At 41.7% G+C, this 22652-nt stretch overlaps 1 protein-coding gene across 4 annotated transcripts in view; it reads left to right on the top strand.

Annotated features, from left to right (window-relative positions):
• The window catches only part of SEMA4D (semaphorin 4D), a 150335-nt gene that overhangs the window by 20047 nt on the left and 107636 nt on the right, over nt 1–22652 (top strand). The gene's annotated exons all lie outside the window — the stretch shown is intronic.

A 22652-nucleotide genomic window follows, 5' to 3' on the forward strand; every position in this document is an offset into this window, starting at 1 on the left:
TACTAGCCAAAATTTGACCAATCCAAAAATAGAATGGATCTGTTCCCTTGGCTCGGGCAAAACTCTAAAAGGCTATACTGTGCCATTAACCCTGGCAGATACTCTGAGGATATTTCCACCGTCCTGTTTAGCATGATATGCAAGGCCCTTGATCTGTGCTCTGTCCTCCACGGGCGCACAATGTTTGCAGCTAAACAGGCAGTCCCAGGCTCTCCTAAAGATGATAATGAGGAGAAGACAGAAAAGATAGAGCCCATCACTACCCCCCCGCCAAGTCCCTCTCAGAAAATTTTGCCACCCCCATATGGAGCTCCTAAAACTCCTCTGTATCCAGCTCTGCCAACAGCCCCAGAATTTACTGAATCTAAAACTGTAGCAGAAGCTTTGCCTATTGCGATAACTAACCTTGATGGAGTTAATCTCTCTTGGCTCAGGTCTCTGTACCTTCCTAGGTTGCTCTTCACCCCCTCCGCCTCGCCTCACTTCGGCTCTCTTTTTGTTTTAAAAATTAAAAGCTATAGTTTTTACAGAAACCTCCAAAAAATAAAGCAATTGAAAACAGAACAAAACAAGAAACAAGAAGAAAACAAGGTAAAAACTTTAAATCCAGTAAATTAATTATTTTAACCCTCCAGGAATGCAACAGCTGGAATTATTCCTAACTTTCTTGAAGATATGGTTGCCAAGCAACAGAAGTGCACTCTCTGCTTCTAATCCTAACCACTAACTAATATTTGAAACATGGGCTTTTCTTATTTCCATATAGCAGAGTTTTAAAATAATGTTAAATATAAAGTAATGCAAAATTCCTTGTTACCGAATTAATACAATACATTTGGCAAATACTAATATATTTTTATCAAATTTATGCTACAAGTTTTAAATAAGGTAATAATTTATTTATTCAAATGTTTAACCCTTTTACTTTTTATTTTTGGTTGTGTTATTTTGTATAAATATGAATAGAATTTTGGCGCCATTTGTTTTTAATTGTAAGTTTGTCCTGTATGTCATGTATGTGTGTCGTGTCTATGTTGTGTGTGTCACGTGACTATTTTTTTTTAATTATTTTTATTTTGTTGTAACAAAAGTCAATTTTATACCCTTTTAAAAATATATATATAAGATGTGGTACAACACTATTTTAAAATCATGGTTGGGGTGTAATCATAGTATATTAACACCAATTTTTTTGTGCAAAGTTCAAAAAGGTTTCAGTTACAAATATATGTACATATATTTCTGCCTCAACAAATAACGCAATTGCAAACAAAGGAATTCTCTTTTATCAATCACAGGTTTTTTTTTTAAGTTTCTTTTTTTTTTTTAATTTGTTATTCAAAAAAAAATGTAAGGGGAAACCTCAACATTAAGGTAAAGATAATATTAACAAATGTCAATTTCTTGTTTGGGATTTTTATAAACTTGTTTGCACTTTTAATTATAGTTATAAGAATGTCATAACCAAAATGTTTTAAAATAACAATTTATGCATAAAGCTAACCAAACAATTTCAACAGGTTTCCACCTTTGGCTCCCAAACATAACAAAACATCATAAAAGTATACCCTCAAAGTATTTGCATGTATCTATATTTAAAATTTATTTTGGCTTAATTTTATAGTTGGTTTGTATTTGTTATACTGCTCTCCCTCACAACATCTTTGCCCACGGAGCCCTTAGGAGAGGGTGGACTACAAACTTGGTTCGCCTCCTACTGGGTGCTGGAGGTCAGCGGAAACCAGTCCCTGTCAGCGCTGAGTCCAGAAGATTGTCTTGTTTGCTCCACTCAGTTCTCACCTAAATATCCATTACCCTTTCAATTTGTACCAATAGTTTATAATTTGTCTTCATTTAATATATCTAGTGTAAAGTGTTCTTCCCCCTATGTGCAGTGGGCTGCTTCTAGTGTTTGGAATAATTATTCTTCACAATTTAATTCTTATGTGTTTCCAGTTCTTAATGCTTCAGGTCCAAGTGATCATAGCTTTCCTTTAATTGAGAGTATTAGAGTTCCAGCATCTCATTGTTGGGTTTTTGTTGGTAATAGTTTAACCCCAGCCCCTACTTGGGTTGGTACTTATTCTAATTGTTCTATGTGGAGTTTCTCTTATGCTAATACCTCCCTAACTAAACCCACTCTTAATTTTACCTACCCCCCTCCCATTAATTGTTCTTATCATCTTAATTATAATATTTTTTTGGAACCTTCTATACCTCCATAACACATACGTATCTGTTTCATGCCCAGCATATGCATCATGCTGAGGCTGCATGTATCAATCGTGCATCCAGCTTTTATTCTGTAACCAATAATGGGTGGAGCCATACCACAGTTTCTTCCTTAAGACCCGGTCATTTTTGGATTTGTGGTAATGTTGCATTTGCTGTGCTTCCTCCCAACCCCCAGGGTATATGCACCATTGGCACCCTGTATCTACAGGGCGGAGGTATTTATACCTTGCCATCTAGCCACCGACACCATCGTAGTACCCACTCTTTTTGGACTCGTTTGCAAACAGCAGCTTCCTGCCTCGCCTCCTCTATTGTTAGTTTTAACCCTGTTGGTTATATGATGTTACGTGATCAAGTGCTATTTCAATCCCTTGCTATTGAAATGATTGCTAATACTATGGGCAAGGGCCTCTCCCTAATTTGCAGTTAAATTCCCTTGTTCAGTATAGTATTCAAAATAGATTAATGATTCAATATTTGTTACAATCTTCCTCATTTTGTACTAAATTTGCTGAAGTATATCCTGACTTTGCTGATAAATGTTGCGTTTCTTTGCCTTCTATTTCTCCTAATTTGTCCTCAATTGTTAAAGACCTGCAAACGTTGAGCTCTACTGTCAGAGTCACGAGAGTCCTTCCAGTTTTGGTCATGGCTCGATTGGCTTGGCCTTGCGCCCTACAAATCCCTGTTTGTGTCCCTTCTGGTTGGGCTCGCTCTTCTCTGTCTCGGATGTGCCTTCATTAAAGCCTGCATTCACAAGTTTGTTGCCTCGGCCTACATCGCTTCCACCCCCGAAGCGCATCCCCTTGTAGGTGGGAATGAGGAGTCGGACTCGGAAGTTTAGGTTTTCGGCCAAACTATTTCGGCCAGGGCACGGGGGCCTGCGAGTCCGTGGCAATCTACAAGAAGTAGAACTGGGCAAAATAACTGAAAACAGTTTAGTGAGCTATTTTGCCAGCTAGCTTTTGTGCCTTCTGTACCTCCTGAAATTAAAAACTTTCTCAGTATTTCAGGGGACTGAAATCTCTCTGTTTTCATGCTTCACTGTATTCAAAAATCCAATTTTGTGGTAGTAGTGCCTCTGTGGAAGCCCCATGTATTACTTGATTGAGTTCAGCACTGTGAGCTAGAGGTTCCTAGTTCTATTCCCATCTCTGTTAGGGTCACAAGTTTTAGCATAAAGTGAAATCTGAAGAAATAAAAATACTTCACTTAAAATTTCCAAAATTGCATGTAAGTAGGTAAAGATGGGAAAACTGAGATACCCAGAAATTAAGGGTCAGATTCTGAAAAGTGTTGGTTAGTTCTGGCTGTTTCAGTTTTTAGGTGCCCAATTTAGATAACTAGGCTCTGATTTAGAAGTGCTCAGCACTGCAGTTAAACTGCAAGCAGCTCAGCACCTCTGAAAATCTGGCCCTGAAGCACTCTTGATGACCAAGCTATCTACATTCTGAACTCTTTCAGAATTTTTGATTTCCACCCCACATTCTGTTCTGTCGTTAGCTTCGACAGCACTCGTTAAAAAAGTGTGCAAGTTTCTCTCTGCCCTCCATGCTAAGGAAAAAATCATCTGTTTGCTCTTTAGGTTTTTAATCTGTACAATTTAAATGATCGTTCACTAAGTATATTATAAAATCTCTGATTATACAGTCAAATGAATAATTTTTAGAGTAAAACATTAATGTTCGGTGTTGTTTTACCTTGCACCCCTGACCCCTCATGCATGTCTCTGCATGTCTCCATTGTTCTTTCGTGCTCTTGTTCAGCGGTTCTCAAACTTTTGTACTGGTGACCCCTTTCACATGGCAAGCCTCTCTGTGTGTGACCCCCCCCCCTTTTAAATTAAAAACACTTCTTTACATATTTACATATTTACATATTTAACACCATTATAAATGCTGGAGGCGAAGCGGGGTTTGAGGTGAAGGCTGACAGCTCGCGAACCCCCCATGTAATAACCTAGTGACCCCCTGAGGCATCCCGACCCCCAGTTTGCGAACCCCTGCTCTTGTGGAATTGGCTGCTTGGGCTACATCGCATGCTCCTAAGAGGTGTACTGATGTTACCGAAGTACTGAAAATAAGGCTGTAAAATCTCGAGCAAAAATCTCTAGGAGTATGTGGGACAAGAATTGTTTTGTTTTAAATCTTAAGGTAACACGTTATATTGCTTAGATTCTAGAAAGGTAAATGGCTACAGATTTCAGGACTTAGGTGGAAAAATGAAAATAATTTTGTACCACTGTGTTAATTTCAGCAGGCCATGCTCAGGGAATAAATTTATGAGGCTGTTTGTGCTCTTGTGTTCATGAATGCTGTGAGATGGCTAGTGCTCACAATGAAAAACAGCAGCTTTATTGTCTCATGGCTGCCATTGCATATAAAGGCAGAAAACTGAGCTAAAACCAAGTGATAAAGTTTCCTTTAATTAAAACAACTTTTTTGGTTAATTTTGAATGGCTTTTCTTTCTTCGTTCATTATTTATTTTTATATAATTGAGGAATGCCTACTAGATGGTAGTCTATTTTATTTATAAAAACATACAAGCATATTTCCTTATAAAGTGGAGCTTGGACTTCTTGGAGATGTTTAAAACTTCTTTTTTTAAATTATGTTACAAGTTTAATATTAGGTAGGCTGCAAAAAAAGGTGCAAATCTGCAGCCCCATCCCAGGAGAGATCACCAGCTTCTAGACCTGTGTGTGCTGGTTGTTCAGTTGATATGGACAGCCGGATAATGGAGGGTCAAATAAATGGGGTTCTACTGTACATGACATAAATAGACTTTGTCAATAAAAAAAGTGCCAGGATGTTCTTAAATTATATCGCATAAGGCACAGTCCTGCAAACTCACATATGTACCTGTAGTATCAGTGGGGTTACTCGCATGAGTAAAATTACTTGTGTGTATTGTCAGGATCAGGAAATGTAATCTGAATAATTAGATAATTCATAGTATTTAAACATCATAGTTCATTAATTCCAGTTTATCTCTATGTAGAGATTTTTTTTTCTATAGAGACTCTGGAATGATTATGGACTTTGACCGTAATGCTCTGTCTACCTCGCTGGCAGGAAGACAAAATCAATGTACTAAAAAGCCTGAATTCAACCACTCAAAAACCCTGTTTCTATTATGGTCATATACTGTCAGAAGTCTATTTGAGGAATGGGGAAGAGCAGAAAAGCAGCTGTGGAGGTGGGAAGATCAGCAGTTGAGCGTTTCTTTTTCAGCCACTTGCAGGATAGAAAATATGCTGGTGATTCTTAATATATATCACATAACAGCTCTCTTGTGCATTAAAGTAGCTATCTAAATACTTGCACTGTACAGGAATAATTGTAAGGGAATGCCAGCTCCACTATTGGTAAAGTTGGTTGAGAAGCCCTTTTGTTTAAAGGATGACTCTTTGAAATGCTCTAAAATCTGCATTGTTTTGAAATGCTTTGAAATGTATTGTGCTTCATGTGGGCATGGGGTAGGGTTAGTGATCCAGATTTGGAGTTATTTGACCAAACGGTTCCCATGGATCTGATCAGGCCCCAAAGGGTTTCAGTTGTTCAACATTTACTCCAGCTAGTGCATGGCACCCACTACCTCTTTGGGGAAGCAATATTGAAAATGTTATTGAAGGAAGTTAAGCTCTGCAGATTGAAACATGACCATCAGTCTTGATCCTGATGGATTACACTGTGGATGTGCAGGGTACCCAAAAGTGTGTCTAGCCAGTCAATATTAACAGAATCTGTGGGTCTAAAGGGGATATGCTGTGTCCATTGAACCTATCAATTTGAATCCTACCCATGGCAGAAATCTGAAAAGAGATTTTTAGGCTTGTTGCAAAAATCTTCCTCTGTTTGGAGAAGTGGGTGTTATTTGGGAGGGAAATGTAATCTGAATAATCAGATAATTCAGAAGATGCTCAAGCTATTACCAAAAAGAAAATAAATTACAAATGTGAATGTTTGCTGGGAGGGCAGCGTGTGGGGGAAATGGGGAATAGAGATTTGGGGCTGCAACAAGGTATGGGGGGATAAATAGGGATGGGGGAGGGAAAGGGGTTTGGGATTTAAATCAAAGGGAGGGGTTGGGGATTAAGAGGAGTGGATGGAAAGGGGAGAGGTGGGGCACTGGGAAGGGGGCATGGGTGTGGTGAGCGGGGAAGTGGGGGAGGTTGGGGTAGAGGGGGCCTACCAACTCCACATTCTTCTCTCCCATGTGTGCTGGTATATGGAGGGCCTTGTCCCTCTAGGAAGGTGTGAGCCCCTCTTCCAGCTCCCATGTGAGCCTGGATTGGGGGAAATTCTGAAGATAACACAAATTCAAATCTCTGAAAACCAGAAAATACAGTTAAGGTACATGCTACTCCTGCATGGGGTAGGGAGGGAGGCTAGAGTTGTGGGGATGGGGCTGGTTTGGAGAGGGGCAGACTGGGTGGAGATATCTAAAGCAGAGGTTGGGAGGGTCCAGCTTGAGGGAGGGGGCATAGTGGGGGCATGGGGCCTGGCTTGGTATACAGTTTGGGTTACATAATCAAGGAAATGTGCAACCTTCCAGCAAAGTACTGCTGTGATATGTACAATACAATTTTTTATGTGCAAATGGGTTCTAAAGTGTTAATGACTTAAGGGGATGAGAAGGGGAGGTGGTGAGTGTGGGAGGGGGTGAAGGAGAGGGACAACCAGTCTTTCACGAATTTAAAATTTCTGTAACCACCATGTAATAAAACTGTCAGTATTTTGGGACATAGACAATGTCTGTGATTTGTCCCACTGGCCCTCACGTTCCAACATTTCAAAGCAAGACTATAATCCTCATTCCATTACAACAAAGTGTATCAGAGGGGGGAGAGCCCATTGGAATCACTTAGTATCTTTTACCTAGCTACAAAATGAGATTAAACTAGCTAGAGACATAAACGGTAACAAGAAAATATTCTACAAATACATTAGAAGCAAGAGGAAGACTGAAGACAGAGTAGGCCTATTACTCAATGGGTTGTGGGGGGAAACTGTAACAGAAAAATGTGGAAATGGTAGAAGTGCTAAATGACTTTTTTGTTTGTTTTCACCAAAAAGTTTAGCAGCAATTGGACATCTAACTTAATGAATGTCAGTGAAAATGAGGTTGGATCAGAGATTAAAAATAGGGAAAGAACACATTAAAAATTATGTAGACATGTTAGATGTCTTCAAGTCACCAGGGTCTGATGAAATACATCTAGAATACTCAAGGAGCTCACTGAGGAGATATCTGAGCCATTAGTGATTATCTTTGGAAAGTCATGGAAGGTGGGTGAGATTCCTGAGGATTGAAAAAGGGCAAATATAGTGCCAATCTATAAAAAGAGGAATAAGGAAAACCCGGGGAATTACAGACAAGTCCTCTTAACTTCAGTACATAGAAAGATAATTGAGCAAATATTTAAGCAATCAGTTTGCAGACACCTAGAAGATAATAAGGTGATAAGTAACAGCATGGATTTGTCAAGAACAAATCATGTCAAGCCAATCAAATACCTTTGATAGGTTAACATTGTGGATGGGAGTGGGAATGTGGGTATCGGGGAAGATGATGTTACAATTATCAAGATTTGGGTTTAATGGGGTTGATTAGGATCAAGATGAATTTTTTTTAGCAGTGTGCACAATAGAAAAAGGTGACTGGATTTCTTTGAAGAAACATACCTGTAGAATAATCTCTCTAGATGCTGGCATTTCCATCTGGAATGACTGTATAGCATGTGCTCACTGCTGTTAGTAGATGGCTGATAAAGTCTTGTCACTTTGATTCAGATATTCCATTTCCTGGTAGATAAATAAAAGTACCATAAAGTCCACTGGTAACAACTTGCCTGTTTCTTCCTCAGTTAGCCAGCAAATATCTATCCAGAATTGTTTTATGAAGTACTTTCACCATGTATATAGGACTGTAATTTTATGTTTTCATGTCCTTCATTGTAAATTGGGTCTCATTTTATACATCTGTTCTAGTTTTACTGGTGTCTGGTATCACGGGTATGTGAGCTTGTTACTGTTTTGTCTTGTTATCCCAATGGAAGACCTAAGTACCACAATCCACTTTCCTACATGTTTTGCTGTCATCAATAGTGTCACCAGCGTGTATGCATATTTCTTCATATCTTCATGAAATGGCATTCTTTTTTTTTTTTTTGTATTCCAAGTAGTTTTCTCTGATCTTTCATATAGATCAGACATTTTATTCTTTGGAATAAATTACTTACAAATGTAAGAGTCTTAATTGGTGAGTGGTCTAATGATTATAGCTTTATTTTTTTTTGGTCTTATTGAAATATTGGACTCTTCCTTCATAGAGGTGAATACAGTGTTTAAAAGTTCATTTGAATTCTTGACAGATTGTGCTGTGTTGCTGAGGCAGTATGCTTACCCCCAGGGAGAAGTTGGAAGTGCCTTATATCACTCAACCATCCTTCCATTGATTAGTGAGTGACATTGATTACCTCCAAAGGGAGTCCCAGACAATCATTTTCAGCCAGAAAGATGTTAACTGTGATATGGGGCCTTGCAGGAAAAAATAAAAAGTGTAAGGCAAAGACAAAGAAAATCTTTTAACATTTCTCTTCTTCCCCCAGCAGAACTTCAGTCAATCCCATTCAAAAGGGTTTTCTGATTTACATATCTAATCATTTAGTTTATGATTGATTTACTGTGCAAAGTTAAGATCAGATATAAAATAAAAAATGTTTTATTTCTACAGTTGGCTAAATAGAAATTAATCTAGTGTTACACTGCATCATATTTTACAGTTATAATGTGAGGAGCATATATGTATTGTGGAGGCCCTTATATGTAGATTGTTCTTTGTCCTTTCTGAATAATATTGGATTTGTTTTGCTTTAAAGAATATAGTATTGATCCTAAATCCAGTTTAGGCTGCACAGGGATTTAAGTGCAGCAGGCCTCCACAGAGCTCTCATTCTTGTCTCGGAGGACTTACTACTTGATAACAAATCACTACCTTGCCTAGAGGCAAGGGAGACTTTTTGCTTACATCTGTGTGTAAAAGATATGTGAGAACAGCTATACAGCATCAGTTATATGAGGGAAATTAAGTTTTAGGCATCTGCATAAGTCTACATGAATTGAAAGATCATAGGAAACTGCTTTATCTATTAAGTTAGATCTGGCACAATAAGAAATAATTCAAGAGGCAGCACTAAGCAGATGTCTTAACTTGTAAAAACACATAATTTTGGCCTCACAGAAAAGAACCTGTGTGCTGCTTTCACCCTCACTTAAATGGTTTCAGTAAAGTTGATTCAAAACACAAATAGGAAAGGGTAGCTACTAAAATAGAGTTGTTTAATCTGTTTAATAGATTTTAGGATCTGTTAAACTAATTTGGAGTCTTCAAATAGACTATAAATTGATTCAGTCCTCCAAATTACAGCCTATTGGAAAGCACTCTGACTTTAACTTTGCGCATGTGTTGGACTGAGATCTTTTTCCTCCTTTCACTTTTTATCTCTGTACTATTGTCTCTATTCAGAGGTCCATCCGTCTTCAACAGAGTACTTAACACTTAAAGTGTAGCATGGGCTTAAGTGTTTTGCTGAATATGAATGGATTTAAGCATGTGCTTAAATTCTTTGCTGAGCTGAGGCTTATATGCATGTCTTTTCTATTTATTTTATATGACCACACAGTTTAGCATTCAGAAAATATGAGGAAGTTAAACAAAAAATCATTCAGGGCATGTATTGTATGAATTGGAGTTGAATATGGAGTGGTTCAATGCAGAGGTTACCTTCTGAATGTAACTTGTTAGGGATTATAAAATTGTTCTGAACAGCTGATTCTAACTAAAAGAAATTAAACTTAATGCAGGTCAGAGTGACCTATAAGTGACACTTGAATATAATTATTTTAAAGGAAGAGAGTAGCCTAATGTAACGATGCTGCCTCTGGCAGGACACAACTGAGAATATCAATTCAGGACAAATTGCTTAGAGCAGGGCAATTACAGCCCAAGGCTGGGTTTCCTTTATTATTAAGGCACACCAAACCAGCCAAACACGGAAGACTTTGGTTTCACCCCAGTGGCTAACTGTAAGTCAGACAAGCAGTTCCCTTAGACACTCCAGTTTCCCATTATCACCACCAGTGCCACTCGTTATGGGGACAAATGGTTATGAAAACCAATACCCCAGTAAAAGAAAAAAGGTTCGCTCAATCCCAAAGAACTAACCCCCAGACCCAGGTCAGTATTACAAATCAGATCGTACCCACAAATCACACTGATGCCAGTCCTTTAGAATCTAAAATCTAAAGGTTTATTCATAAAAAGAAAGAAATATAGATGAGTTAAAATTGGTTAAATTGAATCAATTACATACAGTAATGGCAAAGTTCTTGGTTCAGGCTTGTAGCAGTGATGGAATAAACTGCAGGTTCAAATCAAGTCTTTGGAGTACATCCACAGCTGGGATGGGTCATTCAGTCCTTTGTTCAGAGCTTCAGTTTGTAGCAAGGTTCCTCCAGAAATAAGAAGCAGAACTGAAGACAAAATGGAGATGCTGCTGTTGTTGTTTTTTTATAGTCCTTTTGCCATGTGGTTGTACTTTCTTTGTTCCAGCCACAACCACCCAGCATGTAGCATGGAAAAACCTTAGAGTTCTATCCATAGGTATGTCCCTGCATGCCTTGCTGAGTCACCAGGTGTATCTGCCTTCTCTCAATGAGTCAGTTGTATAGCTGATGGTCCTTAATGGGACCCACATTGTCTGGGGTGTCACCCAGAAGCAAAGCACAAGTTTGAAATACAGACAGTATAAAGCCAATACTTATAACTTTAAATACAAAAATGATACATACATACATACAGATAGCATAATCATAACCAGCAAATCGTAACCTTGTCATAGACACCTCACTTAACCTCCCCGTACAAGATTTGGTGCCACTATATGACCTTGGTTGCAACAATGGTCTATATGGTCACAGTTCGTGTCAGTAACATCACACCTAAGCATTTGCTTTAAAAGGTTAAGTGGAAAAGCGGTCTCTTAGCTATAGTTGTGGTTAGAATATATTATTTGGGTGTTTGGTTACTGTAGCAAGTTGATGCATTTGCTCATACTGTACTGTAGAAAGATATTGAATACCAGGATATGTATTTCTATTTTTAAATGTTTTAATTTGAGTACGCCTCGGTTATCAGTGTGGTGCTGGAGCTCACCCTGTGCAACTGTGATGCTAACATTAACTCTACTTTAGTCATTTAGCCTTCTAGCTAGAGGAATTTGCCAGGGTAAAAATTGTATTTTAGGGGCCATCAGAACCTTCTGCCATGTTACTAAAACATTTTTTCTTCCCGTGTAATGAGAACCTATTAGACAATTTTAAGATTTTATATTTATCATCATGTTAATGTTAATTCATGTGATCAGTGCTAATGATACAGCATACCCACACAGTGCAGAGGAAACAAAATTTACAAATGTTTTGAACAATTTAACTTTAAATTTGAACTAAATAAAAATATTTTATTTCTTCCACTTGTGTATGGTTCCCAGCTCAAAATATGAATGTAGATGTTAACTTTTACTAAGCTTTTCTGTTAGGTCAACTCTTCAAAATTCAGTCAGCAACAACAACAAAAATACAAACAATGACATACATAGCTTGTGTTTCAGAGGTAGATTTGGTCAGTGATATAATAAATGTGGTGTTAAATCTTGAGATGTTAAAAATTCCCTTTTTTGCTCTATCATTTTTTTTTTTTTTTAGCTCTTCATATTCTAAAGTTATCAGCAGGTGGTAGAGAGAAACAAAACCTTGGAATCTGGAACAATTTAGAGCAGGGGTCTCAAACTCAAATGACCCCGAGGGCCGCATGAGGACTAGTGCATTGGCCCGAGGGCCGCATGACTGACACGCCCCCTTGCTGCCCCTGGCCCCACCCCCAGTCCACCCCTTCCATGAGGCCCCGCCCCTGCCCTGTCTCTTCTCCACCTCCTCCCCTAAGCGCGCGGCTCCCCGCTCCTCCCCCCTCCCTCCTGGAAAGTGCTAAGCGCCACCAACAGCTGTTTGGTGGCTTGGCGGCGGGAAGTGCCTGGAGGTAGGCAGAAAAAAAAATGAAGAGTAATATAGTAGTATAGTATTAAAATATAGTATGCTATTAAAAGTCAATTTATTAACTTTTTTATTAACTTCTTTAACTGTAATGTGAAACGTCAGTGCTAATTTTGACAGTCATTTCATTTTTGGCCACTTAGCTGGCAGCGTTTTGCATCAACCAGAGCATCAATATTAGGTTTGATATCCTGAGACGAAACCAATCTCAGTGTTGCTTGCAAATGTTCATCAGTGAGCCTTGACCTTAACACAGATTTGTTAATCTTCATGGAAGAGAAAAACTGTTCACATATATATGTACTTCCAAACATTGCCATTATCCTTGCAGAAGCAGAGAATAACATGGGAAATCTTTCTTGTGAAAGAAACCTGTAGAATTCTGGAATTCCAACATCTGTATACTTCTGCTTCAAAATCGTGTCACACTGAAGCTCCACTAACTCCATCTGCATTTCCTCTGCAACATTGTCAATTTCAACAGCAAATGGTGTGGAAAAAAGTTGAAAATGTGGTTCAAGTGCCTTGAAATCTTTAAACCGCACATCAAACTGTTTGTGTAAGTTAGAAATGATCTCTGCATATTCTTTCAAGGATTTGGGTTCAACTTTTCCTAAGGAATTCAGAGTTGAGAAATGGACCAAATTGCCAGCAGTCAGCTGTTTCCCCATAAAGTAAGCTTGACTTTGAATGACTTAATACTGTCATACATCTGTGTTATCACCTGTTTTCTACCCTGAAGTTTCAAGTTCAGTGCATTCAGGTGATCAGTTATATCTGTTAGAAAAGCAAGGTTGCAGATAAAAGTGGAATCAGCAAGCTGTGGAACCTCCTTGTTTTTCATTTTCATGAAGGAATCAATCTCCTCTTTAAGTGCAAAAAAACGCTTCAAAACATTTCCACGACTCAGCCATCTAACTTGAGTGTGATACAGAAGTTCCCCATATTCACTGTCCATACTTGCTAGAAAAGAAGTGAACTGTCTGTGATTCAGCCCTCGTGCACGTATAAAATTAACAGTTTTAACAACTACATCCATAACTTCTTTCATTTGTAGACTTTTACTACACAGGGCTTCTTGGTGCAAAATACAATGTATACTGGTGAAGCTAATTCCTGGTATATTGAGGCTGTTCAGTTTGGTCTTCAATAATCCAACCACACCAATGTTTTCAGAGCACATTGATGGTGCACCGTCCGTAGCCAAAGATACGAGTTTGTTCCATGGCAGCGCAGCTTTTTCAATGCACTCTTCCAATCCTTGAAATATGTCACGTCCCATTGTGGTACCCTTCAGTGGCATTAAGTCTAGCAATTCTTCAGTTATATTCAAATTGCAGTCCACACCTCTAATGAACACTGCACACTGTGCGGTATCTGATACATCTGTACTCTCATCAAGAGTAATTGAAAATACTTCAAAGTCTTTTGCCATTTGAATCAGTTGTTTTTGCACATTATCAGCTAAATCCGTTATCCTGCAGGCAACTGTATTTGCAGTCAAGCTTATGCCTTCAAAAACTTTCTTCCTATCAGGACATAAAATTTCACTGGCCTTCATAAGACATTCTTTTATGAATAAGCCTTCTGTAAAAGGTCGCGATGATTTAGCTATCATTTCGCTTATCACAAAACTTGCTCTTACTGAATCTTCGCTAGACTTGTTAATCCCTGAAAATAAATTTCTTTGCTTGGCAAATGCTGCTTTAATTTGCTGAACTTTTTCCTCTCGGATTTTTCCGGTGAATGCATCATATTTTTCACGGTGCATCGTGTCATAGTGCCGACGCACGTTATACTCCTTGGGAACAGCAATCATTTGCTGACAAATAAGGCATTGAATTTTATCTTTTACCTCTGTGAAAAAATATAAATTCTCCCATTTGTCTTGGAAAACTCTCTTTTCTTCCATGAGTGTTCTTTTTTTTGACGAAGTCATTTCCAAGCTGTTTTAATAAATATATACACTCAGTAATGCACCTTACTCAAAGGACAAAACACGCACTTAGATTTACTGCCTAAGGCTCTGGGAGGGAGTTTGGGTGGGGGAGGGGGTTTGGAGTACAGGCTCTGTGCTCGGTGCAGGCTCCAGGCTGCGGCAGGGGGTGGGGGTGCAGGCTTTGGGACGGAGTTTGGGGATAGGAGGGGGTGCAGGGGTGAGGGGTTTGAGGCATTGGAGAGGCTCGGGGCATTGGAGAGTCTCAGGACTAGGGCAGAAGGGCAGGGTAAGGGCAGCCTGCCCTGGCCCTAGTGAAGGGGGGCTCTAGGACCCTGCGGCAGCAGGTGATGCCGGAAGCTGGCATAGCAGAGGAGTGGAGTCAGCGTGAGCTCCCGGGCAGGCTCCCGGGCGGTGAGGGCAGCAAGTGGGGCCGGGAGACACTGGGGAGGTGCGTGGGGGTGGCAGGTGGGGCCAGGGGAGAGACCCGGCCCCAAACATTGGGGAGCAGCGCGCGGGGAGCTTAGTAACAGAAAATAACTCGGGGAGGGGGGCGGGGGTGAGGGGAGTTTGGCGGTGACAGGAAGTAACTGGGGGAGCTCCAGGGCCGCCCAGAGGATTCCGGGGGCCCGGGGTCTTCGGCGGCGGGGGGCCCCTTCCGTTCCGGGACCTGCCGCCAAAGTGCCCCGAAGACCTGCGGCGGGGGTCCCGCCGCGGGTCTTGGGGGCACTTAGGTGGCGGGTCCCGAACGGAAGGGCCCCGCGCCGCCAGACCGGCTGTGCTCGGCGGCGGCGGGTCCCTCTTTCCCCACCCGGCCGGTCCGCTTCCCACCCGGCCCGGCGGGTCTCGCCACCTCCCCACCCCTGGCCCGGCCCGGCGGGTCTCGCTTCCCTTCCCCGGCCCGGGCGGGTCTCGCTTCCCTTCCCACGGCCCGGCCCGGCGGGTCCCGCTTCCACCCAGGCCCGGCCCGGCCCGCGGCTCCGCTTCCCCCGCAGCGCGTCTCGGCGAGGCCTGAGCCGTCCGCTCAGAGCGCGTGGTGAGGGGCGGGGCTGTGAGCTCCACGCCGAGCGCAGCGCTCAGCCCAGAGCTCCCAGCCCCGCCCCCTCCCCACGCGACTCTGAGCGGGGCGGGGCTCAGGCCCCGTTGGAGCTCCCAGCCCCGCCCCCTCCCCACGCGGCTCTGAGCGGGGCGGGGCTCAGGCCCCGTTGGAGCTCCCAGCCCCGCCCCCTCACCACGCGACTCTGAGCGGGGCGGGGCTCAGGCCCCGTTGGAGCTCCCAGCCCCGCCCCCTCCCCACGCGGCTCTGAGCGGAGCGGGGCTCAGAGGCCCCGGCGGAGACTCGGCGCTTGATGCGCTGAGGCTCCAGGAGAGGGGCGGAGGCAGGAGCCTCCGCTCTTCTCTTGGGGGCCCCTGCGGAGCCCGGGGCCCGGGGCAAATTGCCCCTTTTGCCCCCCCCTCTGGGCGGCCCTGGGGAGCTCCGCGGGCCGCAGGGAAGAGACCCCTGATTTAGAGAAACTAAATTAACAGCTAAGTAACGAAAAATGTCCTGCAGAGGATAGCTCAGACTTCTTTCTTGAGAGAACGTATATTTATTCACAACAGATTTTTGCAAAAAAGGGTTTCGCAATTTAATGTTATGAATTCTCTGCAATGAGTAGCAGGAAATGTGCAGACAAGAGAATGACTCTTATCTGACTGTCTGAATTTAATGTCTGTCTACTAATTTGTCATCCTCACTTACTCAAATATTATGCTGCAGCCGGAGTCTTTTTTTTTTTTTTTCTTTGAGACTGGTATATTGCCAGTTGGTAATATCCATGGTTTGTGTGGTATACTAAAGCACTTGGTAACTGGGTGGGTTGACTTATTTTAAATAGAGATTGAATGATTTTGCTTAATACTTTGTCCCAGCTTCTTGATAACTATACATATTACTGAAAATTGCAAAATGCATATTTTTAGAGACTGAGATATTCTATGATTAACTTGCATTAAGCTGATATGGTAGTAACCTGATGCTCTGTTTTAAAATCACTCTTCTTGCAGTTATGCCTCTTGATGTTGCTACAAGGTCACTGTATCCTCTCTGTCTGGGTATACTGCTGTGCCTCAGTTTTCCTTCTTTTGATCAGTGCCTCGTGACTCATGTTAAAAGTGAGAGCCTTCTCCTCTGGGACCTGGTTTATTAATATAATTCAACAAGAAGTATTTACCCTTCACCTCTCCTATCTGGGTTTCAGATTCTGACTTGTCCTTTGTCTTGGGCTTCATAGATATCCTTACATCATGCTTCAGTCAACCTTGTATCATAGCTTCACAGAGCCACCCTAGCAAAGCCTCCTGCTAATCTTGCTGCTGCCCCAGCTCTCTCTGCATTGGAAGCTCTACTGGGCCTTGTGCTTGGCTTCAGTGGACCATCTCCTCCCATCTCTGGGCTCTCATGCTGAGCTAAGAGCTTTGCTTTATAAAGTGCCCTTCTGATGACTAAAATGCCCCAAACTCTGTCCTTAAAAGGGCTATGCCCCTGTAAGAAGCATGGCCGCACATGTCACCAACAGGCATGGCCTGTATGGGTGGCAGTAAGGAGAAGTAGGAAAGTATGTCCTATTGGGATTCAGTTATTATATTCTATTTTTTAATTGAAAAAGTGACTAAGGATCAGCGACAAGTTTAGTCCTAGCTGACAGGCTAGTTAACTTGGTCCACCGTTTGACCTCTATGTTGGGTGATAGCGATTAGAATAAAAGTGTTCTGCAGATGCCACTGAGGGATTTTCCACTTTCCATGGACAAAGATTGTGTGGATTTTCATCTCTTACTTTATTTTAGTAGACTATTGCTGCTTTAATGTTCCACCTGTGCTCACTTAAATTACTTTGTTCTATTCACAGAAAGCAAATTTATAGGCTGTTGCTGAAAATAGTCACCTTTGTGAAAGATTTTACATTTTCTCCTTGTGCATTTTATCACACCGTGTATTGACATTTTTTGTCTTCTTGCCTAGTCATGGAAACTTTCTCTTTGAGATCAGAGGGATAAATATTTAAAAATGCAAAGTGGATCTGTCTTTTTTTAATCTCTTCATCAGTTTTAACAGTTACCATAATGAGGGGATTGACCCAAATGTGAACATGTGTGCAAGCTCTCTGCAGAGAGCTCTTTCTTAGGTAAGGTAATATACATGCTGTTTTCATAAATAAAGTGTGACCAGAACCACCAATAACTCTAATCTGCAGCATAACAAGATAGTAAAAGAAAATGAAGGAAAAATCTAGGATTAGTTCTACAATTTTGAATTGTATTGAAATTAATTGTACCAAAATTAAGTGTACCAAAGGGGTTAAAAATCAGTAATTTAAAATGGTCCAGACAGCTAGTATTGTTCTATTGTGTAAACAAGGTAGACATTGTTATTCCCACTGTTTGCCTTCATCAGTATAAAATAACATCCACAAGAAACTAATGATGTCCTTTGAAAGAATCCCAAATGTTTGGGATTAGTCTGTCTTTGCTTTAACAATATGAACAAGGACCAGATGGGGATGTAAAACACAGCATGCCAAAGCAGGATCCAGTGGTGCATGCTGGCTTTAATAATTAAAATGGCTTGTAAAAATAGTGCTGACATGGTCACCCAGTTGTGTTAGCTTCCAGAGATGCAAATGATCAAGAGTCATGAGAAGAGTTTCATTGGAAATATGTGTTGCATTATTATTCATCCCTCTGGGAGAACTACAGAATGGCTGGATACAAAATGAGGAAGATGTTTGAGTGCTTTACAGGGACTTGAGGGGCTGCAACATATTTTTAAGTTAAATTACACAAGATATGCTGCTTTAAATTCTGTTGAGTTTGGGAAAAATCCTCAAGAGCACAAAAAAGGAGTTAGGTCCACAATTCCCATTAAAAATCAATGAGTTGGGTGTCTAACTCTCCTTTGTGCCTATTGAAAATCTCTTTAAATCTAGATATCACTTAAGTGACTGTAGGTTTCTAAGGTATGGGTTTTTAGGATTAGTTTGCTATTCTTGAAGGTATTTTTATTTTTATTAAAATGTGTTTACAAGTAACTCCAGCTTAATATAGGTTTTTTTTTTTTTTTTTTGGTCTGGGAATCTAGTGGAGACTGGAGCTTTGGTGAGAGCTAGTTGGCTGAAGATGGGAAGTGATGATATTGAGACCAGGAAAAACTTCCAGAGTACATAGTGGAAGTTGTACCTGCTACCTTGATTTGAGAAGGATATGCCTACTTTTTGTTAACAAGCTTTGGAGTATAGGGTCCTCCACTACTCATAGTTTCACATACAGCAGATGTGAATATATATTAAGGAGTAGACAAGAAAAATATATTTATATGTGCATTATTTCTCATCATCTTGAACTATCCTTGAAGACCGTTTGAAAATTTCATCTATTGCAGAATGTAGCTGGCTGCTTACTAAAAGTGCTTTTCACACTGAATATTATGCCAGTAGACTGCATTGGCTTCTGATTTGTTGATGGGTGTGTTTCAAGGTGTTGCTTTTAATCTCCCAAACCTTACATGGTTACACTAGCATTTTGGGGGGGAAATCTGCTAGCGTTGAATTACCCAAGCATTTCCACTAGGTGTAATAATGGTGGGGCACAAATGCCTGAGCTCAGCCTATACTAGTACTTCTACTGATTCATGTAGCGATGCTGAGAGATTTCCTCAAAAATGTTAGTGTAGCAAGACTTATATACTCGTCCTCTCCCTATGCTGCATTCCTGCAGCTGAGTTCTGCTAAGGCCTTATGGAGACTGTCACAAAGACAAGTAAAAGTTTGGGGGGCTGGTGATAAGCATGCTCAGGGTGTGTGTGTCTGAACAGCCCTCAACTCTGAACTTTGCTTTTGCATTGGTTTGATAGAATTTTTTTTTCACTTTCCTAACATATTTCTCCATTCAGGATTTTTCTTGGGTGCTTTTAATTTTCTTTGGCAACGTCGGAAGTTTCCCTCCAGTAGACATTTCTATCAGAATACTTATGTTGTGTTATTTTATAATTGCCATTTATAGGCTCATGGCTGTATATAGGTGCATTTTACAAATTGAGAAATAAATGACATGACACAGTATAAGCACAGTGTTGAAACAGATATGCAGTGAAAATGTTTATGCACATTCTTTAAATGCATTTTGCTAAAACATTCAGAGAGAGAACGTTTTATGATTATGCTGAACAGTACTAGTACAGAGAAGCTGTATTGAAATATATCAAAACACTGTAAGTCAGGCCAGCATTGGTGATGCGTATTTTTAAGATTCTTCTTTACAAATTCTTATTAAATCTGTGATATTTCCCAAGCAGTTTATGCAGGTAAATAGGGACTTAAATCCTAAGCAGGCCTTTAAGGGGAATTTATGTACCTATGGAGTTTTCAGATAGGCTGAGCAGAAGGTGGATGTGTGCTTTGGGAAGAAGGTGCTTATTCTTTGATCACTGGTGTGTGGCCATGGGGTTAGCAGCCTGCATGGATTTTCAAATTTTATGTTGTGTGAGTTGAGAGAGCATAGTAGAAGTTACTGCTAAAAAAGTAGGCCATTCCAGGGTATGACTAAGTAATCAGAGGCAGGATGACATAGCTGTATGGTACCAGGTCAGTGCTGCATAAGCTGCCTGTGGAGAACTGTGAAAGATTCCTCTCTCAGTGGGTAAGAGTGTTAGTCCAAGAAAACACATATAAAGGTGTCAGAGTAGCAGCCGTGTTAGTCTGTATCCGCAAAAATAACAGGAGTACTTGTGGCACCTTAGAGACTAACAAATTTATTTCAGCATGAGCTTTCGTGGGCTACAGCTCACTTCTTTGGAAGTATGCATACCAACTGTAAGAGTCCAATCAATTGATAGCTCATCTCAATTGATTGAACTCTTACAGTTGGTATGCGTACTTCCACCGTTTCATGTTCTCTGTATGTATAAATATCTTCTGTCTGTATGTTCCATTCTCTGCATCCGAAGAAGTGGGCTGTAGCCCACGAAAGCTTATGCTGAAATAAATTTGTTAGTCTCTAAGGTGCCACAAGTACTCCTGTTCTTTTTATATAAAGGTGTGTGATGGCAGTGGTTTTTGTTTCTATCAAATAAAAGTGTGAGCCGGAGGGAGGGTACAGAAGCGGGTGGGGACAGGGATCAAAAAGTCTTGCTTTCCCTACAATGGGGGAGGTTGTGAGAGATTGTGGTGGCACCAGAGCATGAGATGTGCCCATTGGATTGCACTGTGGAGTATGCCCTCTTCAGCATACCTTGCTTCTCCCATCTTTTGCTATGTTCTGCAGTTTAGAAACTGTGCAGTGGCATTAGAGGTGGGGGAAGGCTTGTCGCGACAGCCAGGTATGCTGGAAGCCAGTTTGCTTTTACAAGCATGACATTTTTAACTGACTCTGGATAAGGTAAAATTATATGCAGTCCAATTTAAAAAGCTAACACCATGAGGGACTATCGTGATGAGCATCATTATAAGAACTCAAATTAAATAGATTATTGCAAAGGGAATGGAGAAAAACCCTCAACTATGAAACCCTAGAAGAAGGCAAAAGTCTCAAAAGCAACATCCTCCCTGATTCAGACAGGAACTCAAAGGACTCAGGGCATGTCTACACTGGCAGAGTTAGAGCACCGGCAGTTACAGTGCCACTCAGAGAGAGCTAAAGGGAAACCGCTGTTGTGTGTTCACACAGTCAGCTGCCTGCGCAATAGCGTGTTCACACTTGCGGCACTTGCAGTGGTATTTGGAACAGTGCACTCTGGGCACCCACAGAGCATCTCTTCCTCTTCTGCTGCTAAGAGTTGTGGGAAGGCGGAGGGGGTCGCACGGCATACTAGGTCCTGTCCCAGTGCCCCATGATGAATTACTTCGCATTCCAGCAATCCGATCCCTGTGCTTCCGTCCGCATTTGGTGCCATCTTTCAATGGTTTCTGCACGCTCTGCCTCTTCGGTCTGCAGGAATGGATCCTGCACTGTTGACCAATATGCTGCTTGTGCTCACGAAACACGTCACGAGTGGCAGTGGAGTTATTCCTTAAACTATAAAGGCAAGAGGAGTTCAACACTGATCTCACCACATGTAGTGGCTACGACACGAGATTGCTTGTGACATTCACGGAGGTGCTTACCACAGTGGAATGCCACTTTTGGCCTTGGGAATCAAGCAGTGAGTGGTGGGATCATGTAGTCATGCACATCTGGAATGACGAGCAGTGGCTGCAGAACTTTTGGATGAGGAAAGCCACATTCATGGGACTGTGTGATGAGCTTGCCCCAGCGCTGTGGCGCAAGGACACGAGAATGAGAGCTGCCCTGTCATTGGAGAAGTGTGTGGTGATTGCACTGTGGAAGCTGGCTACTCTAGACTGCTACCGATCAGTTGCTAACCAGTTCGGAGTGGGAAAGTCAACCGTTGGATGCATGTTGATGGAAGTGTGCAGGGCCATTAATCTCATCCTGCTCTGAAAGACCATGAATCTGGGCAACGTGCGTGACGTTGCAGAGGGACGGATGTTGAGTGCAAAGGGTACTGGGAGTCCTCAGGGCTGGACTGTGATGGGGCAGGAGTGGAGTGCAGTGGGTACAGACTGGAGCCAAGCGGTTGATAAGAGTGTGTTGGCGGTATCTCTTGGGCACATGGGAAAGAGTTTTGTGACAGCGGCTGCAGGAGAGGGCGAGCACGGAGCTGCTCAGTTTGCAGTGCTAATAGTGCCTGGAACGTGTCCGCTTGGCACTCCATAACATTTAAGAACTGCTCTGTGGCTTCATTCTGGTGTGCTGTGTTCTCCTTTTGGTCCCTCTTTTCGCTGCCCTTCCACTCCTTCAATTCTTGTTTCTCGGCAGCGGAGTGCATCATGACATCACACAGAAAGTTCTCTATAGTTCTTCGTGACCGCTTTCTAATTCTGCACAGCCGTGAAGCCAAAATGCAACATTTTACAGAAGCAGTATTGTTTGCAACACACAGACCACTGGTTCATTGATTTAAAACACAGCCACTATTCACATACCTATCACTAGCTGGCAAGCACACATGAGCCACAAGACCCCCAAAATGGTGAGTAACCACAGAGGTAGGGGAAATCAGTGTTCCAGGACTGTACTGTACATTGGGCATGTGGCTGTTGGGGAGAGCCAGCACTGTAGGCGGAGCCTTACAATCATTCCTGTCCCCACATTTTCCACAGGCTGTGTTCATTATGGAAGATATCTTGCTGCTGAGGGTGAGCAGGGAATCAAGGGAGGTTCTTCTCTGGCCCTTAGGTGGCTCGCCTGTGTACAGCAATGTTCCCCCTGCTCCCCCGTGACAGCAGAATGGTGTGGGAAAGTTACCCTTAATGGGGCAAGAAACAAAG

Source organism: Mauremys reevesii, linkage group 6, assembly GCF_016161935.1.
Source record: "Mauremys reevesii isolate NIE-2019 linkage group 6, ASM1616193v1, whole genome shotgun sequence".
In the NCBI taxonomy this organism is placed as follows: domain Eukaryota; kingdom Metazoa; phylum Chordata; order Testudines; family Geoemydidae; genus Mauremys; species Mauremys reevesii.